General features: G+C 38.5%; 1 long non-coding RNA gene across 3 annotated transcripts in view; it reads right to left on the bottom strand.

Moving 5' to 3' along the window:
- Positions 1 to 2,406: 2,406 nt before the first annotated feature.
- The window catches only part of LOC107306672 (uncharacterized), a 151,668-nt gene continuing 131,743 nt past the window's right edge, over positions 2,407 to 22,331 (bottom strand). The window contains exons 5-6 of one of the 3 annotated variants that reach the window (XR_004305856.2): positions 3,713 to 6,401; positions 2,407 to 3,236 (exon numbers count right to left, since the gene is read on the bottom strand). This is a non-coding gene — a long non-coding RNA (uncharacterized LOC107306672). Of the gene's footprint in view, positions 3,237 to 3,384; positions 6,402 to 22,331 lie in introns of those variants that run through there. The other 2 variants (XR_001552233.3, XR_014947754.1) reach the window with 2 other exon arrangements.

Below are 22,331 nucleotides of genomic sequence, written 5' to 3'. Positions count from 1 at the left end.
AGAGAAGGTCCATTCTTTTTATTTGCGTACGGTTTTGTAAAGCAGAAAAAATATGTAATGCCTTTAGCACACGCACCCCTGTGCATGTATGCTAATATATATGATATGGCAATATATATATGCATATGTGTGTGCATGCTTATGTGGTGTATGTACTGGTACAATTAAATACACACAAGGAGTGGGAGCAGGTAATCTGATCAATAAGCACATGCTCACACTGATAATAGATTTCTGAGTTGTCAGAGACCTGAGCAGACGATCAATGAGACCTTGCAGGTGTGCTGGAGCCAGGCATTGGATCAGCTACATCCTTGCACACCAGTGGGAAACTCACACACCATCCTCTGGGCTCTGTCACTCAGAACAAAAACAGGTGAAAGTCTCTTGCAGGTGCTTGATAATGTTTATATTTCTTCCACATCACAGGCAGGAAAAGGGCAGCCCCTACACAAGAGCCAAGGAGATCTGGTTCCTTCCAGGCTTCCATTAGCCCAGGCAAATCACTTCATCTTTCTTTTCCTCCATTCTCTTTTGGTGAAATGGAAATCCTGTGGCATCTGGAAAATAAATCCACTACTCTGTTGGGAAAGCTGGCTACCCAAAGGTAAGTGGTTATATGACCATATGGATAGACTGCCGTGTACTAATCCTTATCCCTCATTTCTCTGAACTGGTTCCTCCCAATTTCAATGTGAATTTTTGTGTGGGTATTTATAACGTAAGATTTTAAGAGAAATAAAAGAATCAGTGAGCTTATCTGTTCCAAGAGTGGTGTTATCACTTGGTGATACCGTCTTTTCATCTCTCTCTCACAACTTCTAAAACTTACACTAAGGGAGTTAGGATCTAATCTTATAGACTGTAAGAATAAAATCTATTTATCTGCTTAAAGTAGAGATGGAAAATCTAGGTTGGTGTAGAAATGATTGTTTACAAGAGTGATGTTTGGCCTCTGGATCATTCCTGAGTACTCTGCTGTGACTGAGCATTTTCCTGATCCACCAGCACTTTTCACCTAGCAGTTCCTGTGAGAAAAATCTTTAATCCTTCTTTGATGTTCCAGGTGGTGGTGCATTCCATACATTATCCCTAATTGCTTGCCAAAAGATAGATGTCTTTAGAAAGAACACCTGCAAGAACGAGGAAATATGAAGTACGTAATAATAGAAAAAGGAATTTCAGTAAAAATCTTGAGACCATTCTTTGGATGTTCATGACATCATGTACTTACACTGGAGCTGGAAATGAGGTCATCTTGAATTCCTACATAAGAATAGTATTTAAATCTTTCTTAATGTTTTCAACTGTTTCTATTTTTTTGCAAATTTATTATGGATAAAACCCAACCTATATAAACAGAATGATTCTTTTCTTCTGCTATTCATTTTCAGTAATTTCTAAGTAATGCAAAGCTTATTAAAATAAAAGGAAATGTGTACGTTAACTTAATATGCTCTGGATGAAACCTTTGAAGAGGAGGGACCACATGGTCCTTATTGCCCATCTCTTGAATTTCTGTCATTGTCCTTCAAATTTCAGAGGAAAATGTAATGCTACTGACTTTTTTAATGGATGGGATTTGTGCCAGTATTGAGCTCATTGTTTCAATTGTGTTAGGTTAGGCTTGGTCAAAGTTCTCCTGTGAAATTACTTGGTTTATTTTAAAGTACATTGGGAACATGTACAGGGTAAATGAATACTGTATTTATGTTTACAGCAAAATATTACAGTGTTCAGACAAACCAATGTTGTTTGCCTACTATATTAGCAGTGTTAATACATTATTTAATAAACTGGGAATAATGGGCTGGTTCATTTCTATGGAGATAAATGAAATGAAAAATGAAGTCATCTGGGCCTTAGTCCTGACCTGTGGTGGAAGATTTGGATGTTTGGTTGAATATAATGTATACCTCTGACTTCAATTAAAGGAAATATTTAATGTTAGATTTTTGCCACTATTTTTCCACTGTGTTCACTTCTCCTCCTACCTCTTCTAGTCCATTCCGTTCTCTTCTTTTTCAGAAAGAAATTGAAAGTTCTGTGAAGTGTGAATTCATTTAGTATTTTTTTTTTCTAATCACTTTTCAATCCTCTCCTGTATCTGGCATTAATACCAAAACTTAATGCTGAGAAAAGTCATTTTGTGTTGATGGCTGATTGAATGATCCAGCTTATGTCTACATTCATCCACCAGGGCCAGATGTGAAGGAAGGTAAGTTGTGTTACTGGCTGCTAGATCAAGGACATCTCCTTGCCCCGCGTAAACAAAGGACTGGAAGACAAAGCAGCTATTTCAGACGTGCCCTCACATTTTCTACAAAGTGCACCACAAATTAGGCAGAAATTTATGCCTTTTAACTAAGGCCTCTGTATCCCAGCTTGTGAAGGAAGTGGTGCCTGTGCTTTGCAATGTAGAGGAGAATGGAAATGTAGCGTGGACATCCATGGAAGGAAACCACAGCAAAGGATGTTCCTGGTCTCTCAATTTTCAATATACCATCCAGATACTTTGAATATAGAGACAAAGCTATTTATTTCTGCCTGTTATCTCAAACGGTTTACACTGAAGTAACTTCTGAATGTGAAATGTCACAGAAGCAGCACTGAATTATAATCACAATAATTAAAACTTCAAGTAATTTGAAAATCAGCACTTTCATGGTTAAACAAAGGTGATGATATCTTTTACCTCTACAATTAGCAAAGTGGCTTTTAGTGCAAAGTGCACAACTATGAAAGATGCCAAAATTTGCATGAACATTCAAATATCCAAGTCTGGTTTAAGTACAGAAGGAAGGAATAGAAGATGATCCTTTGTAACTCAGTGATTCCTCTCATGTGAGTAACTTTAACAGAAAAATGCCAGTACTAATACTGAGGCAGCACTTGATAAGATGAAGAACATTATTATTTGGATCTGTCCATAGTACTGTTCCAATGTAAAGGTCTGAAATCAGAAGATGAAATTAAGCTCCTACTCTAGTACTGTCATTAGGCGATGTTTGAGAAAGTATTTTGCATGCTTTAAAAAGAATTATTTCCTCTGAAACATTTGTTCATCGTTGAATAAAGATGTTTCTGTCTTACACACCTATTCACTCATTGATCCTTAACTGGGACCCAATGCAGAGTCATAAACTATAATGGCAGCAAAGCTATTCATACTTCTCTTCAGTTTTCTTCATTTTTGCCTGCTTCATCTCTTCACATTCACAGCTAAGAGGCTTGCTCTGTATAAAGAACATGAACATAGTAATTAGTTCACCATAGGTGTGTTTAATTTGTATTGTCATAAATAAAGAGAAAAAATAACACTTTTTCAGGCTTAATGACATCAAGAAAGTATAATTGAATATGAATAATTGAAAATAAAGATTCTTTTAAATAAGATCTTTTATTAGGAAGTGAGAACAATATAAAGTAGGCACCTTCCAGTAAGCTATTCCGTAAAATGGCAAACATGATAATAAACAAAACAATTAGATTATGAGTGGACTCCGCACTTTACAAAGATTAAAATACATAAACATAATGACTGTGAGTACTTGAAAGGATTATACAGGCTCTAATTCTAAGGTATGCCTTTTCTGACTGCATAAATACCAACATGCACATCCTGCTACTGCCAATAATGAGAAAAGTCCCGAGAAATCAATGACAGACAAGAAAAAAAAAAAGACAGCTAGACCCAGAGGTGGTTGTTCACCTTATCTATGAATGCAGCAACACTTTGCCATTTCAACAGGGAGTGTATACTCAGATATTGCTGAGAAGGTGGTCAGTTGCCCCATCAAAATTAGCTGGTTTTCACTTTGGTAACTAGAGTTCATTGAAGATGAAAATCCACCTCTTATTTTCAGTCCTTTTCTGCAAAAGAGTTATTGTTAATCAATTTTGATATAAAGGTCAGAGAAGAAGAATGCTATATCTTTTGCTCAAGTCTGGTCATTCAGTCAACAGTGAGAGCAAATACTGTATTTTCCAGAGGAATTAAAAAGGCAGAGAAATAAACAAATAACCAAACCATGAAATGGCAAGTCATAGATCAAGCTAATAGTACAGTGATGTTGTCCATGGAGAGCATTCATGTCTGACTTGCCAGCACATGGAGCGCTTGTTCTTAATTTATTAGCCAAGCAAGTCTCAATTCTGCATTCCCACTGCACCCAGAAATCCCAGTAATACAGGACTGGTCCCATCAGTTATTGTAACAGCATTAGCAGCTACTGCTCCAAACAGCTCTATTTGTCAGATCTTCATCTGTGCCAGCAAATTTTGTAGACTGACCATATGCAACACAACCCATTTCTTTTTATTGCCTCTAAATCTACTTCCTATACCACTTAACTTCACTGATTGTCCTGTTTATAAGTAATGTGGCAGGAAAAAAAAGGAGGTCATGACTCATGATTTAATTAATCACACATAATTAATCCCACCTTCAGGAGCCTTAAGTAGGCACAGTATTGAGAAACAGATCTCCTGACTGTGTCCTTTACATGGTAACTTTAATCCAGAAAGGATAGCGCTCGTGTACCTCAGGGGTCTAACTCCCAGCAATCAACTCTGCTGGAGATTCATTGCAGGGGTGTGAGGAGGACACAACTTTGGGAAGCAACCATCCCACAGAGCTTTGTGTTTCTACTGTAGTCCTGTCTTTCTACAGAAATGTTTGGAAAATGTGTAGAAGCCATTGATCTAGAAGTGCACAAAGCTATAAAGATCAGACTGTTTGCACTATCTATACTAATTTTAAACTGATTAAATTGTATTAACAATAATATATCTTGGCTTGAAGGATGTTTGAATTCCCTTTTTGTTTTCTCCTGATGTTAAATCTTTAAATTGTTTCTGAAACTGTGGCGTGTCTTTATTTGAGAGAGAGTATTCAGACGGTGTGGTTAAAGGGCATCCCTGCAAGGTGGCAGTGATATTAAGGCTGTATGTCCTGGAGTGAGAAAGAGAACTGACTTGGTGTGTCCTCATAGCATCCTCATATCTGAGGTTGTTACATTTTAGAGCGTAACTTCTATGACTGCAAAACATAAGAACTGGATTATTAATTTCTTTTGATCAAATATTGTCAACTTCATGCTGAGAAGAGAATTCCAGGGTGTTAGTCTCTCTTTAAATAGCCCCTTTTTGAAACAAAGGAAGAAAGACAGGCTGGACTGTTACAAAGGGTGTAAGGCGTGTGGATGCAAGTCCCTCTTTGCTGTTTTACCTATTTTTTAGAAATTGAGAGCTCTCCAAAGAAGGAAAGTACTCTAAACTCTTCTGGGTGAGACTTCACACCTGTAGCATACAAGGTTGATTGGCAGGAAGTGAGAGTTCCAACGTACTTAAGGGCAGCACCTCAATCATCACATAGTCATAGATTCATAGAATCACAAGGTTGGAAGGGACCTGTAAGATCATCTAGTCCAGCTGTCCATTCACTACTACCACTACGCTACTAAAACGTCTCTTGTAGCTCCTCATCTAGACGCCTCATGAACACTGCCATGTGACTCCACCACCTCCTTGGGAGGTGGCCATTCCAGTGCTTGACCACACTGAGACAAAAGCTTTTCCTATAATTACCTCTTTTATTTTAAAACTTCTAGATATCACTGCTTCATCTTGATGCAGAAGGGAAACATGCTGGAGGTCCAGTTTTCTAGTGGGATGGGAGAACTTTAATCTTCTTCAAGCAGAGCTGGGACTGAGATGCAAGATGAATTTCACATTCCAAGCAATGATCCACTAAAGACAGTGATTTGATGTTTGATACTTATCTTGACTTGGTAGTGCAGTGGAAAGTGATTCATACTTCATGAAAATTAATGACCTAGTCACAGTTAATTGAAAAAATCCTACACAAGGGTTAACCCTACAACTTTTAGTCTAAGGATTAACTAAGGATTATTTAAAAAAGACTACCCTCACTAAACTGAGAACTGATTGCCATACTTTCTTATATCTTCTTTAACTCATTAATTTTTAAGGTTCACACAAATCAGAGTGCAATAATTTCTCCACAGGAGAAGTCATACAGTGATGAGTTACATACCTGAGTCTGAGTCAGTATGAAAGAACATGACAAACACTGAGCAAAATTTAACAATATAAAGCAAAATATGCATATCTGCAGCAGAATGATATGTGGTTTTGGTACTCTTTCTTAATACTTAAAGGGAATAAACTTTGGTAGAACAGGAGACTTCAAAAACAACTCAGCCCAAACTCAGTGATAAGTGCCTTGTGTGTGCCTTTAAATAGTATTAAAATTGAATTTGACTAGACTTGCTCAAATCAGACCTGTTATCAACAACACATTGTCTCAGGAGACCAACATTTGTCCAGTTAGGGCTTCCTTCATTAATCGTCCAGCATCAAGCAAGCCAAATCCAAATCTGTGGAGAAAAAGCAATTAGATATTTTAAGCAGTGATAAGAACACCACAAATAATCAATTTCTATGGCATTAGCAGCTACCTGGCCTAGTAAAAGTCTATAAAAGCTAGAATTTATTGCAGAACACCAGACAGCTTACAGAGCATTGATTCGTAGTAGCATACATAGATTGCTGGATTTAAAGAGAAATCCCTAACGGTTCTTACCTTTATACATTTTTTTCTTTTCTTTTAAAGGGAAAACAAAGGTAAAGTGTGAAACAAATGTCTAATGACTGTTAAAATGAATTTGTCTACTTATCTGCTGAACAGACAGCTACCATGCTGTTGGTAAGCAAATAATATGCAATCTGATGCAGAAACCTTGAAAAAGTGGAAGAACTAAATGCAATTATATTACTGTAGAGTTAGACAAGTACTAATTGTGCTTTTATAAAATGTCTATTGCAACTTAAAAACCAAGAGACTACAAATAATTTTTACATTTGTTCGGTATACTTATATTTAGACTCTAAAGACTTCTATTCCTTTCATAATATTCATAGAATCATCACTTCCAACACCCTGCCATTGGCAGATCTGTCCCCACCAGCTCAGGCTGCCCAGGGCCCCATCCAGCCTGGGCTTGGGTGCCTTCAGGGATCAGGCACCACAACTTCTCTGGGTGGCTGTGCCAGCACCACACTGCCCTCTCAGTGGAGAATTTCCTCCAAACACCCAACATAAATCTGCCATCTTTTAATTTAAAGTCATTTCCCCTTGTCCTATGTTCCCCCTATCTGCCTGTGTAAAAAGTTTGTCTTCCTCATGAGTATAAGCTCCATTTAATAACCTCGTAGTAAGGTATTTATTTTGCTGTGTATTATCCTTTGTGATTTTTAACTACTTATAAAAATGTAATACAAAATGTATTAACAAAACCGTATTGCCTGCAACTGAGAACAAAATTTTGAGAACAATAATAAATTACTGTAATACTGCATATGTTGTAACTGATCTTTCAGTCTGAACTGAAATACATGCAAACCCAGATTTCTAGATCATGACTGAGAGGGAATTCAGAGATATTGTCAGGTTTGACCTCCTGTGCACATACACTAGAATATTTTCCTGGAAGCTGGATTAAATCTTGTCTTTCAGAGAGGTGTCTAATCTCATTTTAAAGACTCCAAGCAGTGGTGAGTCCACCTCCTCCCTGGGTAAGCTCTTACAGCATTTAATTACCCTTACTTCTAGGAAATGGTGTCTTATTTCAGGGTTGAATTTGTCTAACAGCATTCAACACTGAAAAGGCACAGTGTTTGAGAGAAAGCAAATATAAGTGACATGATACATTTTATACTAATCCTAAATCAAAAGATTATGGAAATATAGAAAACATGACAACTAAAGCTCTAGTCTGGCAAACATTTATGCAAGGGTGTAGCTTTCTGCATAGGAAATAGTTTCTTTCAATTGAGCAAGCCTACACATGTGTAGAGTTATACTGGGGCTTTAAATGGAATTTAAATAGAAGTATTCAGAGCTACTATTAGTGAGAAAAGTATTAGGCATTAATTAATAAAGAAAACCTTCCTCCTCCTCTGTCCTCACTCTAAGCAGCCTTGAGGTAGGATACCTTAAATTACTGCTAGAAAGTGAGAAAACTTTGTATTGCAGAAATCTGATTGCTGCTGTAGGGGGCAACTGTAGAAATCCCAAAACACTCAAGGGGAAAGGCAAAGAAAAAAAAAAAAAAAAAAAGGAATGAATGAAAAAGGAGAGTTGTTAAGATAATTAAAACTTTGCAACAATTCAGTAGTGGTGCTGATAAAAACAGCACTGCTGGCTGAATGCAAATAAGATGGTAAAGGCCCTGTTTGGATTATGGTAATTACTGAGTCTGAAGTTAGCTCCAGCCACACGCACATATGAGCGCACACATACACACGCAGCAGTAGAGTGGAACCTGACAACTCAGCTTGGCATGTGATCACAAAATTCCCTGGCACGCTCTCAGGATGCCATGTGGAGCTATTTGTACAGTGAGGTGCGGGACGCGGCAGTGCAGGAAATACCAGCGGAAGCACCGCTGACCTGCCTGGCCTTCTGCGAGAGGCAGCTCCCAGACTTATCGCTGGCTGGGATTCAAAAGTGATCTCTGGGGAAGGCAGATCAATTGAACACATTTGGTCTAAAAATGTCATTTTGGGATATGCTGAGATATTCCCTTACATTAGACCACTTTGTTTGCCCCAAAGATTTGTCAAGTGCAATCGAAGGCATACACATCACAATGTGCGCTGGTGCCAGAACAAAATAATTTCAATGTGTCCTTTCGTACTCTGATAAAATGCAAGCAGTCAGTGTTGAAACGAGATGCCCTGTGAAAGTCCTGTGCACGCTGGCATTCTGTGCTTCTTCCAGGAACTTGTTTCTTCAAAATTTGGGATTGGTCCAAATGAGCAGATTTTGTGTAAGAATGAGGAAGGGGACCAGCTCAACCTCTCCTCGTGCCTTCTAGACGGAGCGAGGCAGGCTAATTTATGTGATGAAAAATCATTAAAGAAATTACAATTTCAAACTCCAATTCCTAAATAATAAAGCTTTTACGAGGACAATATCATTGCAAATAACTTTATTAATCCGTTGATTCAGCTTTAGAGCCCATTCTGATATATGACAGAGATGTGTTTCTTCAACAGTTTTCACAAGTGAATATTAAATATTATTGGCACACACATCATTTTTATTGCAGAGTTCTTTGATTTGCTCACCCTGTATGGTCTCTACAGCCGTGTGCTTTATGACCTCCCCATCATCCCATTAGTAGCAGGACACAACAGAGGAGATATGAACTTTGCAATAACTCCTTACATACTCAATCTGGTTTGGTTGTTTCTCAAAAGGCTGTTTTGAGCTCAGCAGAATATATGCAGACCGTTTGCCATGGCTGAAAGCACACTCACACTATGAAGGGCAAGCTTCCCTGCCTGTTGTGTTCAAAGTCTGAAGAGACTGTAGCAAACCCAGATTTATACATGACTAAATGCTGAGATGCACTCCTCTGAGTGGTAGCTCCTAAGAGAAGGCAACTAGAGTTACCCCATCCCCTGCCACCAGTCTGGTCTCTCACCTCTTCCCTCCCTCCTTCTCTCTTTCTGCATTAAGCCAGCATGGTTACCATAAAACACATACACAGTCATGAGTGCGGCAACCTTGAAGCACTGAAAGGTGCTTGGATTGCTGCACTTCAACAGAGAGGAACATTAGGCGTATTTTGACTAGCTACGCGATTCTTAGCTGGTGTGCTTTTTTTTTTTTTTTTTTTAACATGGTCTTCCAAGGAACACTGATAGCTGATAAACCAAAAATCAAAATTGTATAGTGTGTCTTCTGAAATTATCTTGATGAAATTTGCAGTGTTTTCTTTGAGATTTTATCTTGATCAAATCAAATAAATACAAAAGGGGGGTGGGGGGGTAGGGGGTGGAGATGGGGGGAAAGCAATTGAAAATCACTGAGGTCTCAACTCTTACAAGTCACCTGACACTACTATTCCAAGACCAGTGTTTGTAAAACAGAAGGGAAACAAATGGATGCAAAGAGGTAATTTCAGCCTAGAGATTTAGTTGGATGGGGTTATCATGGAAAAGGTGTCCAATACAAATTGCACAAGTGACCCAATCATCATTCTTTTCAGTATCCCCTATTTTACACTTATTTAAGCACTTGAGGTTACATCTAAGAAGATGTAAAATTTGGGCTATGATCCCAAAGCCATCAAGAATGTTAAGCAGTTAAGAAATGGAACAATGTTACTTTACTTTGCTGAAAAATATGGACATTTGTGAAGGATATAATAATACATTATACAGGGATTTGAAAAATAAATAACATAGAAGATTGCTAGATGTAAAAGAAGGTCTGATGAAAATGCACATTTAATAGCTCATATTAGACAAAAAGCACTTTATAACTATATAGCACTACTATTGCGATAAATACAGTATTTGTACCAAAACGCTCAGTTCTTCTCACTACTGAGAGATATGGGATTTTGTGACTTAAAATTGAGGAATAATGATAAGACTTAAAAGATGAATTGAGAACCTGCAAGATCTCGAATTTTTCTATTACATAAATATTTTTAGAAAGAATAATAAGTTTCTGAACCCTTCAGTGTTTTGTGCCACATGGATTTTTTTTTTTTTTATTAGTGTGGACAAGTAAATTTTATTTGATCGCTTGTTGTATTTAAAGACAGTGTAAAACTCTCATTGCAAACAGTTGTTTACAGTGCGCTTTTCAGCACAAAGCTGTTTTAAAGCTCAATTGTGCATTTTGCAGATAAAGTGGGAAAACTAACTGAAGGCTGTATTGTAAGCAGTGGTTGCCGTGGAAACCCCAGTTTCAAGAGCTGGTTCTCCATTACCACTTAATTTAGGCTTCCTAATTGCATTCCACTAAATCGGTAGCGACAATATCTGCAGAGCAAAACTGCATGCCCAGTCTAGCGCAAACCTCTTTGAAACAGGCTTTTTGAAAGCCAGGAGCTATAAAAACTCAGCATGACGCGGAGCATATGAGAAACCTGTAGTTCAAATGTACTGCTGCTTGCCTTCTCATCCTTAGTAACTTCAGTGCGCTCCACACCAATCTATTAGTTCAGTCTACCTTAAAGATCATAAAGCTCTGCCATGTGGAAACTCATCTGTCCACCAACACATTGGTGCAAAATAGATTTAATTGTGCTCCCGACCCAGTATCATGTCCATCTTATTTTACTACACACCAGCAGGTAGTCAGTGCAGAGCCTTGCTTTCCTTGAACTGCCCTTGCTCCATAATACGAGGAGAACAATACTTTCTCAGTTTAAATCATTTGCCACTGTTCAGCTGTGCAGCGAGCTAGACCGCCCGTATGTGACCTAAAGAGAGCCTTGTCAGAACCACTAGACATAAAAGCATTCCAATTATCGACCACACTGCTTTAATAGAGGAGGCAACTAATATGATAGTGTAAGTGATTCTGCCACTGAGAAGCTCTTCGTCACTGTCAGATTAACACTTGAGTTAAACTCTTGTAAATCAGTCACATTATGCCATCGGTTGAGAAATAAACACAGACCTATTATGCTTAGAATTCCAGAGGGCTCTCCCTGCAATAGGAGTTGTGCAGGATGCCCTATTAATCTAAATTTTGTCATGTTTATTATTTTGCAATTACTAATGTGGGTAACATTGGAAAGATTTAAGTTGTCTGTGATAAGATTCTGAAATGGATGCACATGCCCAGCAGAACCTTCTGTGGGGGGAAAAGGACCAAAAGGAAGAAAGATGCTACTTATGTATAATTTCTGACTGAAAACAGCCGGCAGATCACCAATTTCATTAAATTCTGTAACTCCTTTTTTTTCCCCCTTTATTTTTTTTTTAAGCACACAGTATTTAAAAGCAAAATACTTCAGTATCTTTGAGCACAAGACCTCCCACAAGCTCACAGTGAAGTGCACCTCCTAGCCGCTTATGCGGCCACGTTTCAGCATTCTAATAGTTATCAGATGAATGCTGACGTTGAAAATAGTAAGCACACAACTGCTCTTTCAACATTTCCTTCCCTCCATGGTGGCAAAATACCTGCAAGTTCTGTATTATTAGTTCATCGCCAGCTTCTTTTTAATCTCTGCTCATTTTCTCATGTTTTAGAATTGTCTTCTGTACTCCCTGAGTTGATTTGAAAGCAAAGCGAGAACATCTTTACTTCTGATATTTGGGTTTTGGATGTGAGAGAATGGGCAGATGAGGATTGTTAACAGAGGTTGCAGATGAATTTTTAGTGTCTCAGCAATTTGTGTTTCACAGAGTACTTTCAGTTAGAATCATGGAATCATTAAAGCTGGAAAAGATCACTAAGGTCATCTAGTCCAAACACCAACCCATCACTGATGGTTAGTGATGTTTTGAGAGAAGAAAATAGAGCCAGTGACTAGAAAGAAAACTGGCTGCTGACTCTGTTTGGTCCCAAGTCACTTTAGGTAACTCTTCAGGCTTTCCAGATGACTCTTGTTTTATATTTGATTTAGATTTAGATTTTAGGAGCCCTGTTGAGTACCAAGGCAGATTCTCCAAATAAAAGCAAATACAGACCTTTCTAAAACTGTTGATCTGAGATGATATGCCAGTATTTCCCAGTGCAGAAGCAGCAGCCAGAAGACCTGGAGTTAAACGTGCTTCTCCCACTACCAACTTTTTCAGAAGAGCAGGGAAACAAGCCTTCAAAGTGCTTTTCTGCTGTCTGGATTTTTGCAAAGCTCTTTTGCAGAGATGGGGAAAGAAGACAAGGAATAGGGAAGGACGAGCACCATGATGTTAAAACCCTGCAGAAAAGCATGTGTAAATTTCATGGAATAGGAAACTGTTAATTCAGTGTCTCACTCACTGAAATGATTTGGGAAACACTTGATCTTCTGCATCACTCCAGGTATCTGCATCAGATGCTTCTTCAATAGAGCAGGTTTATAGGAAGAGGCTGTTGACATACTTTATTTTCTTTCACCGGCTTCATCAGTGGAAGTAATAAGATTTAAAACCAAAAATTAAAAAAAACTGTCCATGAGACAATCTTGGAGGAAAGGTCTGATTTTCAGTATGTGTGATTCATGTCCTAGAGAAAAAGAAATAAAAATTAAAAAGCTCTCAGGAGACAATGGGCTGTATTCTGTCCTCACATGCATGGCTTAGTCAGAAGTGGGCTTTGAGCCAGCTTCTGTGCTCAGCCACACACGTGCAATTTCCTCTGAGTTGAACAGAGCATATATTTTTATGGACAGAATCTGGCCTTTTTGTGCATGGAAATCAATGTGATTTATTTATTATTTGTACATTATTACAAGGACCAGAGCTCCAGTCAAGGGAAAACAGCGTTCTGTGTTCTATCCATTGCAGAAACTATGGTCCAGGAGAATCAGGGGTATGGGCAGTCTAACCTACAGTTCTGCACACAGTTTTCTCTTTCTCAGTACTAAGAAAGCATACCAAATTTTCAACAATTTTGGAAATAGTTGATTTGATTTGTCCTTTACCCATCACATGCACATGTCCCTGGGCTCTGACTCATTCAGAAGAGGGCTCAAATGACTGACAAATCCTTTGTGTTCCTTTCCTGTTACTCCTTGCCCCCAGCCTTACACTGCTTGCCACCCCGGATTCACCAAATGATACAGACTTCAGTCTTAAAGCTATTTTACCCTGGACAGGCACTCAGTTTTGTTTTGAGTACCTGCTTTTAACAGTGTCTACACACCACTGGAGCCAATTTCGACACATGCAGTTTCGTTTGACTTTGAGTATATATTTTTCTGGGCAGCACTTGACCTTTTGGGATATGGCTCTATGCAGGCACAGGAGCTGGCTCACTTTTCTCAATGCTTCTAAGTGTCTTGGCAGAGGGAGGAATGGGGGAGGAACTTGAAGAAAAAGAGTCCAGAGGCATTACTACACTGCTGAGGAAACACATCAGACACCCTTCACGACACTGAAAACAGCAGGAGGGTATTGGTATGCGGGAACTGCACAAATCAGCTCTTCCTTTGAACGAATATCTGTATCAGCTACCAAATTGGACGTGGCTTGATCAGCTTGCTCTAATGACCATGGAAGGAAGGTAGATGGTCTTTGAAGGTCCCTTCCAACACAAACCATTGCTTTGCTATTAGGAACTGGCGTAGTGTAAGCAGCCCTATGGCAGTGTGAAATTAGAGGAGCTTTATTAGAGGGATTTATTCACTCTCTTGGGTGGGATGGAAGAAAGGAGCTAAAGTAGAGGGCCTTAGGTACAAAGAAAAAAAGTCACGTTTGCTGGTGTGCAGACAGGCATCCGGCATACAGAGGAGAAAAAGTATGGCTGGGGTTCAGGGGGAAAGGGTTTCAGGGCAGGGAGCAGAACCAACTGCATTCCATTCCTTTGCACCCCTGACACCTTTCCCAGTGCAAGTCAAAGTGAGAATGAACACACACAGAACTCATGCAGTCCCAGCTCCTCAAGATGAAATCAACTTTTTTCAAGCTATATGTTTTTTGCTTGTAGCTACGTGACACATTATTTAATGACTGTGAAATACAGCATTGTTCTGATTTTGAAGATGCATACATCTTTGAAGGACCACTCTCATTTTTCTAAATGGTTTTTAAATGCAACATTCACAAACACCTTCATTTTCTTGTTGTTGCTGACTTGCTCATTGACATTTTAAGCTAAACAGCATATGGCTTATAGCTTTGCACAAGCAATTGTATACAACTCATACATTTTGTGGAATTAAAAAGCCCTGAAAACATGGTGACAATTTTCAGAACTAAAGGTTTATTCTTAAAACTAAGAGAGTTGTGAGGACTATTCTTCATTTTTAGAGATTTTTCCAAGTGATCCAAAAGAAGCTGCTGAGGGTATCCTGGTTTCCAAGCTGCAAAATAACAGTAGCAACACAGGTGGACCTATAGATATTTAATTCCCCCATATGTCCAGTATGCTATGTGTTCTTTTGATGGAAGGATATTATAGGAGTATAAGGTATTAATTATTGTTATCAGCATCTAAGACATCTCTTGCTGAAGATTTAAATTGACTTGCCCTGGAAATGTAGGAAATAGGTTTCAAAAGGACCTCCTGCATCAGGTTCAGTCCCCAGCTTTTGCTGTCATCCACACATCACATAATTGGTTTGATGAAGTGCTCAAGTTTCATGTTGGAACCAGATAAGTTTCTTCCCCCCATACTTCTGTTGGAGGGCTGCTCTGGGGTTTCATTCCACTGCTTCCTCTGAATTTCCTGTTTAGGTTTATTCATGGCCATCTTATAACCATTTGCTCTCTTGTCAACATTGTCCTTTAAATAGCTCTTCTCCCTCCTTGTATATTTATAGACAACAGTTGTGTTCTCTCACAGCCTTCGTTACGTTTGTGTGAATAAGTGAAACACTTCTATCTCCCTTATTAGACTCCCTTCCTCATCTAAATACACCTTCTTTGTGCTTGTCGTGGATTGAATTAATTTTTTTGCACGGTGGGCCAAGGTTGCACATTGTGTGTCTGTGCTTTGCCTAGAAAAACAGCATTCAGTGGAACAAATAAAGCCCAGCTAATAATGCTGCCAGATATTTTTCCCTCATCACACTTTTCTTTTATCAGCACAACCTATGGTCACTCCTTCTTCAGTAAGTTCCTTACAGTTCTTCCAACTGATATCTGCTTTCATGGGTTTAAATAATACCCCTCCTCCCTGCAACTCACTGTAACATGATTTATGGATGCCCACTGATGTGAGATCTATTGTATTTCCTTTCTTTAAAAAACACACCATTATTTATGAAAGAAAGTTATCAGGGCAGTATGGCATGATCTATTTTTGGAACAAAACTGATGTATTTGACTGCATCTCTCATTTCTTTCAAAATTCATTTTAAACCTGGTGTGCAATGAGACAGTATTATGAATCTGAATAAATGCTGCAACAGTCATGTATTTGGTACTATAATGGGTTAATTGCTGCAGTGCAGGAGGCTGATAGGGAGCCACAAGAAGGTGCATGCCTTAATGAGGAGCTGGTAAGGAGCCCTGGGGCATGGAATAGGGGCTAATATAAAGGAGAAAACAGTAGGATAGAAAGCTGAATAACCCCTATAAAGATACATTTACTCGTTACTTGTTTATGCTGCAATTACTGTCTTGCATGAACACCAGGCCTTGCAAAATAACCATCTAGACAAGACTGAGAAACACTCAAAAAACTCCTTGAGATTAATGTGTGCATGTGGTATCTCTGTCCCAGACTTAATTTTCAGCATTTTAAGGTTTCACTAGCTCTCCCTACTATGTTTCTTGGAATGACTGTGAGTCATTAGTTCAACAGAAAACACAGGATAAAAAGTATGCAGAATACTATTCATTTAGTCTATACTTCTGATTTCTAGGGATGGAATCTGGTTCCAGGCTCCATTACTTCAAAAGTGCAGTTTTTGAAACACATCAATTTCTCTCGAACTGAAGAGAGTCCAGAACTATTGGAAAAAAATATCTCCAATACATGGTCCAGAACTGTTCTTCAGCAAATGTGCACTATGCAATGACAGTGGTAAAGTTTGTAACAAGTTCAAGTTTTTAAGTGAGATTGTGTTAGTATTTTGTGTTAAACCACGTTGTTTTTTCCTTTTTTTGGGGGGGGAGGGGGATGGGGGGAACGAAGAGGGAGAGGCAGAGATGGAGGGATGGGAATCCTGAAAGACACGAGGAAAAAATGAAAAAGTAAAACCAAACTGAGTTTGGCAAACTTCAACAAGTGTTGAGCTTGCTAGCCTGTCTAGAATGGTTCATCCATATCTTGCTACCACTATTACTTTATGCATTAATTAGATACCATTCAATTACGATTTAATAGCCTTTTTATAAAGCACATGCTATGTTTTTACAACTGGCACAAAAATAGTGGTCTTTGTAACGTACATGTTCTCTGACTGTAGCAGGACACAATATCTGATCTTCACAAGTTACTTATTACTGAACAAACCTTCCCAGGATTGATTAATTGTAGTAATAAATTAATATTACTGTAAATGGAATTGGGAATAAAATCAGACTTAGTGGTACATAGATGATCACCTAGATAAACCATAAAAGTAACTTCCAGGTCAAAGAATATGATCCTCAAAAACCTATTTCTATGAAACAAAGGTAAATATGTAATCTTTAAATAATTAAAAAGAAAACAAAACAAAACAAAATAAAATAAACCAAACACCACGGAGAGTCCTGCTGAAAGATTAAACTACAATAAATAAAAGAGAGTTTACTTAAACACCAGCTCTATGCTTTCTCATTCTCATTCTTATATGCTCTTTATATTCTATTGAATCTTTTTTCCCCTACCACTCTTTTCCTTTTGACCCTCCAACCTTCTGCTTTCAAAAAGAGAAGGTCCTGAGAAGCATTGGTTGCAGCTAGTAGCATCCATTGTACACTCAGAAAAAAAAAGCCTATTTTTATTTCCTGTTGTGATGCTCTGTCGGGCGATCTTTCCCTTCTTTACCTTAGAAAATATGGTATAGGATCAGATGAGAGATCTCTCAGGTCTAATATTCAGTCTCTCTGGAAGTAACGGTGTATCAGGTCTCCTCCTGTTCTTTAACAGAGACTGACCTAAAGCCTGAAGCATTGGGTTGCTTTCCCTCTTATAATATAGATAACTGCAAGTATTTTGTACTATCTGTATAACCACTTTACAGAGACTTTGGCCTCAGTGTCACACAAGGGCAATTATTGCCACAGGCTAATTACACACTGAGGCTGGGGAGGGGAAGCATTTTCTTTTCATGAGTTTCCACAGCTCAGCTTTTACTTTCAGGCAGCATTTCCTTAAACCTCATGTAATGATATGACAAGAAAGATGCAAGTTCCTGATCCACTTCTGCTATTTATTTGAAAAAGAAATGCATACGGGTTGTATCACCTCCTATTTTGTTTCCTTCCTCTATTTTCAAATCCTCCCATTTTAGTCTGTATCTAGCATTTTTATTTCTGAGTGGCCTTGGCTTTGTACTAAGCATTGCACAAACATTTAAGAAAACAGCACTTTGCTCTGAACTGATTAAAGCCAGTCCACAGGCAGGTGAAGGAGCAAGAAACAACACACTCACTGTAGAGCTGTTGACTGGAAACGTGGCATGCATGTGTGTGTATACGTGTCCTAGAGTGGGATGTCCCTCCAGAGAAGCAATACCAGTTTTGCGCCACTGCTGATGAAATCCCCCTGCATGGATGCCTGGAGTGTGTTGTAGTATGCCTCATCCTGTGATTTGAGATGAAGAGCTTGTGGGTGGCAGGGAGATGACAGGGAGTCAGCAGAGCTTCAAGGTTGGCCACCACAGTGGATTGAGAATCTCTCATAGCCCAGAGGCAGGATGCCACTTAAACCCTAGAGGCAGCAAGCCTGGGGCAAACCACCCCCTTATGTGGGGAAGCAAGTCCTAAGGAAGAAGAGGGAGAGAGCTTCCATGGGCAAAGTCCTGGGGGAGGAAGAGGCAGAAGAACAGCACTGTGCGGTTTACTGGCTGTATGGGAAGTGTGGGAGGGGAGGATCTGGTAGTAAATAGAAACAGATGGGCAAGTTCACAGGAGAAGAGGTGGAAGAAGAAAAAAAGGCTTTCTTTAGGAGGGTGGTGGGAATGAAGGCTGGGAGGCTCAGAGAAGGTGAAATGCCCTCCTACTTGAGATGAAAGTCTTGCCCCTAACACTAAAATCCCCCAAAAATGGGTATGCTATCAGCCCCTTGAAGAACTTACTTGGCAATGAGGTAGGAAACAAAACAAAACAAAACACTCGTGCTCATTTTCCCACTAAATTGACAGTAGATACATTAATGTATATATGAGTGGGATGTGCATATCATATTTCAGTGTTTTGATGGTACTTTTCACTGTGTTCTTGCCAGACTCAGCCACATTCTGCCACAGCCTCAAAAAACCAAGCAGCACAAAGTTGACAGCAAATGGGGAATGGTCTAAATGCAGTAGCCTCAGGAATAACAAGCTACATGAGAATGAAGTTTAAGAAATTCCAAGTGAACAGTCCACAGAAAATAGTGACAACAACATATCTGAATATTATTGAATGAAAAATCAATTCCTACAGAGTCATTTAACATAAAAAATCACTACATCACAAATCTTGTCAAATTATTCTTAAAGTTTAATTCAGCACTTTTGTGAAAGTGATTCAATTGGTACATATCCATATTCTTGCTATGCTGTTGAGTCTTTGTGTATGGACAGGTTTTATTTTGGCACATAATCTCTTCTATAGATTTTTCTTTTTCTTTCTTTCTTTTTTCTTTTTTTTTTTTTTTTCTTTTACTATAATCAGTCATCTTTTCCACATAGTAGGACCCAAAGAGGGACTTGAACAAAACCAATAAAGAAGATACTGGAATAAAAGTCTATATAATTAATTTTGGTCACCGTGGCATGTGGAAAAGATTCTGCAGATTAACTAAAAAAAACCTACTGTTTCTGCCCATCTGCAGTTGCTATAGAACAGATACTACTGATGCAGAGCAGACTCCCAGTGACTGAATCATCTGTTCTTCAAAACTGCAAGTTTACTACAAGCTGATAGCTTATCTCGCGGGGTCTCCCAATGTCTGTATGAATAAGAAAAGGAAAGAAAAGATTTAGTAGGGATAATGTTCAAACAAGAAAGTAACATACAAATATTAATTTAAATTCAATCCCATCAAGAAGCCTATGCAACCTCTAATTCTCAGGGTGATATCTTCCATAGAATCATAGAATAGAATTACAGAATCACTGTGTTGGAAGGGTCCCTTAAAGGTCATCTAGTTCAACTTTAATAACAGGGTCACCTACTGCTTGATCAGGTGCTCAGAGCCCTGTCCAGCCTGACCTTGAATATCTCAAAGAACATCCGCTATCTCTCTAGTCAACCTGTGCAGGTGCCTCACCACCCTTATTGTGAAAGACTTCATCCATATATCCAATCTAAATCTCCTCTCTTTTAGTGTGAAACCATTTCCCCCTTGGGAGTTGTAAGACATCATGAAAACACCGCTGCATTGTCTTTATATCAATGTAGTATGTGAATGAAAGTATTCTATTGGTAGAATATCAAAAGAAATAACCGATGTATTATATTTCCATTTCCATTTAGAAAATAATTTGTTGCCCAGATAAAACTGGTACTGTGGAGATTCCAAAAGCTTATATTTAGGATCATATAGTAATTTGAGAGATGTATTTTGAACATCATCTAAGGGAACTCACTGGAATCCTGAAACATAAATATACCTGCATGAAAATCAGGGTAAATAGGGCATTGTATTTAAAAACACAAAACAAAAATTATAAAACTTTATGTAAATATAGACACTTTTACCCAGGATGCAGGAGACTAATCAAGTTTCTTGTGATGAAAATTTCCTTTTTATTATCATTATTGTCTATTATTTGCATTGTGATATGCCTTCAGGCCCTGAACTAGAAGCCAGGTTCCATTATAATGGATATTGAGCATGTAATGAAAAGACAGCCTCCCCCTCTGAAGTGTTCTTGAGCTAAATTTATGACTATATTGCAGTTAGAAGACAGAAGTGACTGCATGCAGCATGGAGATGCTGGAGTCAGTTTTAAGTTAGGCAGCTTGGTAACCTAGCCTCAGGAGCAGGGGCTCGGCAAGGGCTAATTACCCTTCCTTCTTGGCAGATTTTGCAAAGGCAACATGGAAAAAAGTAAAAAGCGAATCTGGAGGGGAAGAATAAAGACTAAGGAGCAGGAAAAGCTGGCACTGTTATCAGATTTTGCATGTAAACAAACGGCTCAGGAGCACACAAGGGGTAGAGGGAAGGGAAGGTTAGAAGTAAATATAGATTTTGCAGTTACACCCCGTCTAATGGCAAAATCCCTGCTGGATGGGAGCTGTGCAAATTAGCTTGCCATCTTTGCTATATACAGGATGCTCCTGGTGGAGCAACATGCAGCTAGCATCCCTCGATGCCACTAGGGATTAATTGAGCATAATGTCTTTTGGAAAGTAACAGCATTTTCTTGGAAGGCAACAAGGGAAAACTGATAGTTTTGCTGTGTTACTGAGTTTCATAATGAAATGTTGCCATACGGTGAATCCTTGTTGCCTCATTACTCTTAAACCTTTACTAAAAAAAGCTTTTAAAATGTATTACTTAATTGTTTAATTTGGGGATCTTATCACACAGGTCCATTCTAGATACATGTTTGAAATTTCCAGTATAAGACAGCTTCATAGTCAAAAGTTGGGAATACAAAAATTAAGATTGAATGGACCATTTCCCCTCCTGTCCAACAAAAAGTTTGAGATACAGTCTAATTATATCGCCCATTACCTTTTACATGTTTCGACATTTACAAATCCTCAAATAAAGTGCTTAACCTGGAAAACTTCTATGTCCATGACTGTGAAGCCTTAACATTTGTATTATTCTACAATTTTAAGTTCTTTGATATTCAAATATCAGGTGATGCTGGAACAAAACTTAGGAAATTCTTAAGGTAAAATCTTTCAGTCAGGAAAAAGTGTGCAGCAAGATGGCTATAAAAAGGGAATTCTCAACTCAGAAGGAGTGGAAAATCATTTTCAAATGGCAGTAAGTGGCTTATTTAACAATTGGTAGTTTTAAAGTTAAGTATAAACAGACAATATTATTAAAGTGTTCAACCTTTTGCATTAGGCTTCAGAAAAAGAAAAAGTTTCCAGGAGTTTTAATTGTGCTTGATTTCCTTCTTAATTCAGTTATGCAGATTTTGACTTACGCAGCTTTCACTGAACTGGACACCACCAAGCTGGAAAATGCTACATGGTGAAAATATCTACGGGTAACAGGAACAAAACAAATAGTGGAACAGGCAGGATAATTCTGAGTTAATACATCAGGTGAAATCTCAGTGCCACTGACATGCAGAACTCCTTTGTTGCATTTTGTGAGCCTGGAAGTTCTTATGGGAATACACTGCAGTGTATGCAGGTGTCTGGGAAACAACAATCTTTCTGTACGAGGTAAGGCTCAGCTATATATTTTGTATCTCCTTCACTATGGATAGACACCATCACCAGCTTTAAAATACATTCCTTTAGCATTTGTTCTCAGGCTATTTCTGTAACTCAGTGCAAAGTAGGAAGACTGTTGGGCTGCAGTCCCAAAGTACTAAGTGAGACGAAGGGGCAAGAGAGAAGGGGAAACAAAGAGAAGGCAGTTTTTCTAAAAAGGGAAATCTGCTATATATATATCTATAACCATTTTTTTTCCTGCTTCCCAGTGAATCTAAACATTTTCTTCATTCCTCATACAAATGTACCTTTCTTGAAGTTCTGTTACAAATATCATAGATTTTTATAGGTTAGCACAACCAGTT

Source organism: Coturnix japonica, chromosome 1 (genome assembly GCF_054131305.1).
Source record: "Coturnix japonica strain WE chromosome 1, WE-NBRP24, whole genome shotgun sequence".
In the NCBI taxonomy this organism is placed as follows: domain Eukaryota; kingdom Metazoa; phylum Chordata; class Aves; order Galliformes; family Phasianidae; genus Coturnix; species Coturnix japonica.
Note: the sequence above shows the minus strand (reverse complement) of the source record. Positions and strands in the feature narration are given on the sequence as shown.